The sequence below is a fragment of the Antennarius striatus genome, chromosome 10 (assembly GCF_040054535.1).
Source record: "Antennarius striatus isolate MH-2024 chromosome 10, ASM4005453v1, whole genome shotgun sequence".
Classification (NCBI taxonomy): Eukaryota; Metazoa; Chordata; class Actinopteri; order Lophiiformes; family Antennariidae; genus Antennarius; species Antennarius striatus.
The window spans coordinates 11,350,561-11,360,000 of NC_090785.1; the positions used below are offsets into that span (position 1 = coordinate 11,350,561).

Here is a 9,440-nt window from a genome sequence, read left to right on the forward strand (position 1 = left end):
TAATAGAGCTAAAGGATGGTCGCTAACGCCATGCCTGTACGTTATCGTCCGAAATATTTCTTGTCAGCAAGTCATTGAATATAAATTCGTTTTAAAAGACATCACTGCACATTTAGTAACGGATGGAACGACTGAAATACACTGTAGTGAATACAGAGGTAGGGACATAATTAGACGCTTAATCCGCAAAATTCGCGAATAAAAAAACTGGACAGACAGATATGGCCTACGTACGTTCCTCTAGTATTTATAAGCTGTAAGGGAATAAAACTTCGAGAAAAATGCACGTGAAACTGTTAAAAAAAAATTTTTTGTCAATTTATTGAGTAATATGATTCTACACGGGATTTACTCGAGAAAGATCGCCCACACGAACTCAAAGTTACTTAGTTAATTTCAGCACGATGGATAATTGCACTAGTTTCGATAAAATGAGATAGATGCAAAAATATGTAGAGCAGACACAATAAAACAGACCGAAATCATCTTTTTCTTAGCATGACTGTAATAAGGAAACGTTGAATTTGTTTATACCTTTTGTTTTATCTGTAAAGTTTGACTTCTGGTAAAAATGTAAACTCCGATAACTATCATAAGTATATTAAATAAAATGCTTCCTCAAACAGAAATTATTTTTTATCGACCCTTTCCAAACATTACTAACATTTAAAAATAAAAATAAATTCCAAAAATAATTTTTTTCCATCATTTGATGTACTTCTTTTTCACAATTTTTACAGAGATAAAAAATATTTCATTCATTCTCTCTGGTGAGTTTAGGCACAACAAAAATGAGCATGAAACAGTTTACCACAGCAGCAAGAAGTCAAACACGTACTGTACCTCCAAAAACCTCAGATGATCAGCACCATGGAGAACGCATTTCACACCCCGTCTAGCATCACCTCTGAATACTGAACGCGTTCTTTCAGATTTTTGAGTGACCATTGAATGAATAAGAATTAGCTGCTTTCAGTGTGCATGAGAACACACATGCATCACATTTAGAAATTACTTTTGTAGCTGAGAAAAAACATGCAGTAGAGACAGGATTGTAAAATGCGATGTGTATCGATTAAGAACATCCATTCCTTATGCCTCTTACCTTCTCTGTACTTGGTAAAGTCTGAGTTCTGGTGAAAGTGTCTCCTCCGTTAATACTGATGAGATCACCATCAGCTGGTGGAAACGGTGCGGGGAAAACCACTACGTCACTCTTCAGCGTGTCTGAGCTGAAACACACGTCATACTGCTGCGTGGATTTGGAGTAAGACCAGCTCCCGTCAGGGTGGGTGGTGATCATGGGGGCGCTGTACCTGCTGAAAGTGCCGTCTGTCCTGTGGCATTTGACAGCCATTAAAGTGATGAGGCTCAGCAGAAAGATGACTGACACCGACACAATGGCGATCAGCAGATACAGGTTTAAATCAGAGAAGCTCTCCTCCTTTATGGGCACATGTCTGAACTGAGTCTGGATGTCAGCTGTGTTCTCAACCACCACCACCTCAATAGACACAGTAGCTGACAAGGAGGGTTCTCCGTTATCACAAACCAGCACCACCAAGGGGTGACTCTTCAGGTCATTGTCACTCATCCTCCTCTTGGTCCTGATTTCCCCGGTGCTGGTTCCGATCCGGAACAGGTTGTTCCCTTTGGGCTCAGACAGGTGATAGGAAAGCAGCGCATTGTATCCAGAGTCTGCGTCTACAGCCCTGATCTTTGCCACAAAGTATCCCGCTTCAGCAGAGTAGGGGATGCTCTCACTGTTAACGGAGCCGTGCTCAGAATATGGAGGAAGGATGGCGGGACTGTTGTCGTTCTCATCCAGGACTAAAACGTTGACAGTCACGTTGCTGCTGAGCGGAGGAACACCAGAGTCTGTGGCCTGAACTTTAAACTGGAACGTTTTCAACTCCTCGTAGTTAAAAGACTGCAGACTGATTATATCTCCTGTCTCTGAGTTGATGTTGATCATTGTAGATAATGGTAATGAGTTGGTGCTACTTTGTAAAAATGAATAACTCACCTGACTGTTCTGGTTAACGTCAGCATCTTTTGCTGTCACAGATTTAATAGTTAGTCCTACTGGACTGTTCTCATTCACATACACATTAATCGTAGACTCTGGGAATGATGGTGGGTTATCGTTGACGTCAGAGACGTGCACGTCAATGACGCTCGTGGTCGATAGTGGTGGGTTGCCCTCATCAACAGCAGTGATGCTGATGTTGTACTGAGATGTTTCCTCTCTGTCCAGAGGACCGTCCACCACCAAAGAATAGTAATTTTTGTAATTTGACTCTAACTTAAAAGGAACATTATTGGATATTCTACAGTTCACAATGCCGTTTTTACCGCCGTCTTTGTCAGAAACAGAAACAAGTGCAATAGCTGTACCAATCGACGCATCCTCTTCTACACTGTTTGACAGTGACGTCACTGTAATTTCAGGAGAATTGTCATTGACGTCTAAAACCTCAATCAACAATTTTGTATGTGAGATGAGAGGAGAGGAAGCTCCATCACTGGCTTGAACTCGAATCTCAAAAGCATTATTGTCTTCATAGTCAATATTCTTTTTATTTGTTACAATTCCTGTTTTTTCATCTATAGCAAAAAGATCTGTTTGTTTTCCTTTTCCTACTTTACTAAATGAATAAAACACTTGTCCATTTTGTCCGGCATCAAGATCGGTAGCATTTAATGTTATGATTGATGTCCCTGTCTGAACATTCTCATACACTCTGACTTTATAAAGAGTTTGACTGAAAACTGGAGCATTATCATTATTGTCTAACACATTCACTGTAATCGTCATACTGCCAGATTTCGCAGGTGTTCCTCCATCAACAGCAGTCAGAATGAGATGGATCACGGACTGCTTTTCTCTGTCTAATAGTTTCTGAAGCTGTAATTCGACAGTTATACTCTCTCCTTTGTGTGTAGCTAGAGAGAAATGTTCATTTGGACTTAGCTTGTAGACGCTGACAGTGTTCTTACCGACGTCAGCATCATCAGCAGGATGCAGGGGGAATTTAGTTCCTATTGCTGTGTTTTCACTGATGTCAATCATCTGTGATGTGCTGAGAAATGTCGGAGAATTATCATTTACATCTAAGATTATAATTTCAATCCGGTACATTTTCAGTGGCTTATTAATAACTGCTTCTACACTAAAGGAACATTTGGACTCGTCGCCGCAGAGTTCCTCTCGATCTATTCTTTCATTAACATACAGGACACCCGTCTTCAGGTTTACCTCCAAATATTTCCTCTGTGATCCCGAAACCATCTGAAACATGCGGGGCTCTAATTCCTGGACATTAATGTTCAGATCTTTGGCGATATTTCCGACAACAGTCCCCAGATTGACCTCCTCTGAGACGGAGTAAGAGAGCTGCCCGGACACCGCTTCCCGGTAACAATCCAGCACGACCAAGAGATAAATCCACACAGAGCTCCTCATGCTCGGTAAATGTGTTATTCCAGACATCGACAAAACGAAAAAAGACTTATTCCATAAATTACGTAAAAAAACCTCATTTAATATCCTTCGTAAAAGCCACGGAATAAATTTCGAATGCTACACAACATGATCCTTCGCCCACCATCTCCGTCTCTTTGTTTCAATCGCCCGAGAAATATGATGTGAATCTGGGAGGAGCCCCCAGCCGCTGAAGGACAAATTCAGATGTGATGGTCTATAATGTCCTCACGTGGACAATTCTAGAACTGCAGCTAGGATCATTTCACACTTTAAACACTTCAGGATTCAAACACACCGATTGGAAAGTCAAAGTTTACGGTATATGTGCATGTTATTGCAGCGTTCCTCTATTTTTAAATACTTTTAAACCTTCTTTAAACGAACTTTTTAATGCTGAGCTCCTGAATCGTTCTTGTATTTGAAAAAAGTTTGCAATTGAAATAGCGCCAGTGGAATTAACAATTAACGACAACGTTCGACACCCGGTACACAAAATAGTTTGTGTTTGGAAATTTAATAAAACGTGGACAGAAATCAATATATTTTGAGTATATCTTCAAGAATAATAAGACCTGAGAGCATTGGTGTGAGCTGTTGTAAAGGTATCAAAAACGTTGTGATTTGTCATGTGATTTACATGTGAGTGTAGAGACCACGGAAACAAAAGCTTATGTTCGGCACCGCGGATAGCGAACGTCACTGGAATGCATGAATTACATTTAAATGTGAAGTCAATTAAACAGACCGATTTTACATCAAGAGAATATTTCGAAAAATATTTAAAATAAAACAAGTTATACAGTAATGGTCGGCAAGAGTACACAAAATATACAGATACTGTCATCTTGCTTCAAAACTTGAATCCGGATTTTTAAAAAAAAGAGTTCTGTAAAAATGCAGCTCTTATTTCAGCAAATATTTTAGACAAGCCCTATACTATGTAAATAGATGAGGTGATCTAAATAAATGTGTCTTTCCGACTTTGCACATACTAAACCTAAATGTTAAGAAAATTCAAAACTACTTTTTTTAAAACATAATTTCAGCCCATGTGTTTCTTTTTACTCAGCATTAGATATTTGAATTGGTGTTTTTGGTAACTAATGAAATTTCAGAAGCTATAACTAACAAAGATACTGCTACCATGAAAGTTTGTTACTTCAAAGAAATATTCAGAAAGTATTTATCTTTTCGGTTAGCGCGTGTCCCTTTAAGACACGTGACTGACGCCGGGGAGCCAATCAACTGTCGATTATAGAAACTGTGCAATAATAACCTTTTAATACATTTATGGTCTTACCTTGTCTGTACTTGGTAAAGTCTGAGTTCTGGTGAAAGTGTCTCCTCCGTTAATACTGATGAGATCACCATCAGCTGGTGGAAACGGTGCGGGGAAAACCACTACGTCACTCTTCAGCGTGTCTGAGCTGAAACACACGTCATACTGCTGCGTGGATTTGGAGTAAGACCAGCTCCCGTCAGGGTGGGTGGTGATCATGGGGGCGCTGTACCTGCTGAAAGTGCCGTCTGTCCTGTGGCATTTGACAGCCATTAAAGTGATGAGGCTCAGCAGAAAGATGACTGACACCGACACAATGGCGATCAGCAGATACAGGTTTAAATCAGAGAAGCTCTCCTCCTTTATGGGCACATGTCTGAACTGAGTCTGGATGTCAGCTGTGTTCTCAACCACCACCACCTCAAGAGACACAGTAGCTGACAGGGAGGGTTCTCCGTTATCACAAACCAGCACCACCAAGGGGTGACTCTTCAGGTCATTGTCACTCATCCTCCTCTTGGTCCTGATTTCCCCGGTGCTGGTTCCGATCCGGAACAGGTTGTTCCCTTTGGGCTCAGACAGGTGATAGGAAAGCAGCGCATTGTACCCAGAGTCTGCGTCTACAGCCCTGATCTTTGCCACAAAGTATCCCGCTTCAGCAGAGTAGGGGATGCTCTCACTGTTAACGGAGCCGTGCTCAGAATATGGAGGAAGGATGGCGGGACTGTTGTCGTTCTCATCCAGGACTAAAACGTTGACAGTCACGTTGCTGCTGAGCGGAGGAACACCAGAGTCTGTGGCCTGAACTTTAAACTGGAACGTTTTCATCTCCTCGTAGTTAAAAGACTGCAGACTGATTATATCTCCTGTCTCTGAGTTGATGTTGATCATTGTAGATAACGGTAATGAGTTGGTGCTACTTTGTAAAAATGAATAAGTCACCTGACTGTTCTGGTTAACGTCAGCATCTGTTGCTGTCACAGATTTAATAGTTAGTCCTACTGGACTGTTCTCATTCACGTACACATTAATGGTTGACTCTGGGAATGATGGCGGGTTATCGTTGACGTCAGAGACGTGCAGACAAAGTAAGGTCGTGTTCGATAGTGAAGGCGTTCCTTCATCAGTTGCTATTATAGTGATATTATAGCTAGAGACAGTTTCTCTGTCCAGGAGCCCGTCAACTAATAATGAATAATAATTTTTATAATTTTTTTCAAGTTTAAATGGAATGCCATTCTTAATTCTAACACTCATTTCAGCATTTTTCCCACCGTCCCTATCAAGGACCGACACAAGAGCAACTACGGATCCTGCATCAGCGTCCTCTTTCACTGTGTGATGTAGTGACGTCACCGTGATCTCAGGAGCATTATCATTTACGTCCACCACTTCCACCAGCACCTTACAATGAGCAGACATCGGAGGATGTCCTTTATCACTCGCCTCCACCCGGATTTCAAAAGCTTTTTTGTCTTCATAATCTATTTTTCCCTTCACTGTAATGACGCCCGTCTGATGTTCAATTTCAAATAAATTAAGTACGTAATCTTGATCTTTGCTCCTTAATGAATATTTAATATCGGCGTTCGGACCGTCGTCTGCATCAGAGGCGTTCACAGCCAGAACTATCGTGCCCAATGGTATATTTTCGGCAATTCTTGTCTTATACAGTGCTTGGCTGAATACCGGAATATTATCATTAATGTCTAAAACAGTAATAACAATTTGGGAGGTGCCTGATCTCTGAGGTGTTCCTCCATCCACAGCCATCAGCGTCACGGTGATCACAGGCTGCTTCTCTCGGTCTAACGCTTTCTGCAGCACTAACTCAGCGGACACACTGTCTCCTGATTTAAGCACTGACAAAGAAAAATGCTCATTTTGACTTAATTTGTAAGTGCTGAGTCCGTTTCTTCCAACATCTGCATCGGTTGCTTCAGATAAGGTGAATTTCACTCCCGGTGAGGTGTTTTCCGCGATATGTAAATTTTGTAATTTGGTAGAAAATAACGGGGCATTGTCATTTACATCTGCAATGTCTATATTAATGCGATAAAGCTTCAAAGGGTTATTTATCACAGCTTCTAGACTCACAGAGCATTTAAGTTCCTCTGCACAGAGCTCCTCTCTGTCGATCCTCTCATTGACATACAAAACACCAGTTTTCAAATTTACCTTGAAAAAATCCTTCTTTGACACGGTTACAATTTGAAACATACGGAGCTCCAAGTCCTGTGACTTTAGGTTTAGGTCCTTAGCGATATTTCCAACAGGAGTCCCAGCGATCACCTCCTCGGACACAGAATAGGAGAGCTGGGCAGACGTCGTTTCCCAGTAGCAAACCAATAGAAAAAGAATCACGTAAAAACCTAAATAGTTCCTTTTCTGAGTTGAAGGCATGTTCTCGTCCTGTATGTGAATACTGTATGGGTGAACGGTGACTCCAAAACACGGCCAGTTATTTTAGATAATTTAGCAGATTTGTGCTTTTAATATGCAGTGTTGGTTCCATAGTCATCTCTTTATAACAAAGACTGAGAAAATGTCCTGCATGCCTGAAAACCAAGGAGGGGCCTCGATGGAGCCAAAGGCAAATCCGATCTCTGATGGATCAACAGTGACACCACGTGAGGGAATGAACAACATGCAGACCTCATGTATGCTCGTTAAACAACATGTTCATCACTACAAAATACTAATAGTAAAAACAAAAAAAAAAGTTATTGTAATGCTGAATAGCAAAAGAGTTGATATTAAATTTCAGCACCATGGACAACGCTTCCGAGTACGTCCTGAAATGTTAAGCGCCTCTCTTTCGACCTCTCGTCCCAACTCCCTTCCTGTGAGCACGACTGAACCGTAGTCCTCTATGATAAACTGTCATCCGAGTGATTTCTCGTTTGTTTCATTTTTTAAGTAGCATTTCAAATCAACACATACAAAATAAGTTTGATAAAAATAATAAGTTGTTATAAAAAAACTTCATATTTCCCAGATAGATGAGCAGAAATCCATATCATCCTCTTATTCTTAGTTGTTTTGGTAGCAATAACAGTATAAACTGGACCCTGTTGTTCTGTTGCAAGTGTACATTCATGCGGTTTAATTATGTGAATTTCAGTCCACATTTCCATAGAGACAGTAATCATGCTTATATGTATGGTCCCTCTTTAGTAATCCCAGGATTAAGCCTTGGACTCCAAACCACCGTCCTATTACAATTCTGCAGAAAACATGATTTGATTTGAAAGTATTAATATCATCACTCACTGAGCCAAAATGGTCTATTAAACCCACAATGCAATAACAACAACACCAGCAATAATAATAATAATAATAATAATTTTTTCCCCAATTATTCTGATGCAAAAGAACTAGCACATCACTCTGTAATCCCCCCCAACACGCACGCGCACACACACACACACACACATACACACACACACACACACACACACACACACACACACACACACACACACACGCACACCACCTGCTCCATCAGACAGAGACAGCCCCTGATGAATTTCACTGACTCATAGTTTATTTGTAGGTCGCTATTTATTCTGCACTGGCCTCATGAGACTTAGATTCTGGATTATCGTTGTCATACACTCAGTATGAGACAGATGGACCACTGATGCTACAGTTCACTCACCACTGCGTAGAGAATTGATCTTTGAAAAGCATAAACCACACCACGAGTTATGATTTGTGTCCTGCTAACTGCTGGACACAGTTAGCAGGACACAATTAGTTACAATATAAAACTATATGGTCATTATGCACACAGAGAGAGAGAGGGAGAGAGTAATGCACACAAGATGTGAGTGTTGATATGATGACTGTTCTACTTGTGACTTTATTTTAACAGACACGCCCTTATAAGAATGAATTAACACAAGTCCAACAAGATTTACAATCAGCATCTGAGGGTAAAGTGAAGTCTCTTTCTGAAACCAACTGAAGGAAACACACTGCAGCTATATGGGATGTTAAACAAACATCTCCTCCTCTTTCACAACCAAATGCTGCTCCACTGGGAAGCATCTACAGGGGAGTCAATTCATTGATCAATAACATGCAGAGTAGAAACTATAAACCATAATGGGCATAAACACACAGAGAAAGATTTAAATATTTATTTACTTATTACATATTAGTAAACCAAATCCTCACAAAGGCCCTGTTAACATCTTTATTTATAAACTCCATGAATATTCATTAATTATAAACTCCCTGATGGTCTGATAATTAAATTTGCTAAATAATTAATAGTTATAGTAAACAGTAAATGATGGTTAAGATGGTTATTAGTTCCTTTAACACAGTGAATACATCTAACAGTTAAATGCATCTGTGTCCTCTATTCAAGGTTTATATCATGTGATAAAGTCCACGTGGGAGCGGCAGGGATGTACCAAGTGCAGCGTGATCCGAAGGGACAGACGGAGCAGGGTGTGGTAGGCGAGGGGAGGGGGTAGGATCGGCGGAAGCAGTGAACAGCCCTTTTTTTTGTGTGTAATCTGAGTAACATCAAAGAGTAACATAAATGTGATCCAAACATGTGATCAAATTCCATGGTAATAATGTTATAACCTTCTGAAACAGGGTGTATTGTAGAGACTTGTATTGTTCATATGTGTATGAGTTGATGGGGGAAGGGTGCTA

General features: G+C 40.5%; 1 protein-coding gene and 1 pseudogene across 2 annotated transcripts in view; both read right to left on the reverse strand.

Moving 5' to 3' along the window:
• LOC137602777 (protocadherin alpha-C2-like) overlaps positions 1-9,440 on the reverse strand; it is a 117,558-nt gene that overhangs the window by 77,849 nt on the left and 30,269 nt on the right. The window lies entirely within an intron of this gene.
• On the reverse strand, positions 1,076-3,517 carry LOC137603157 (protocadherin alpha-10 pseudogene; annotated as a pseudogene).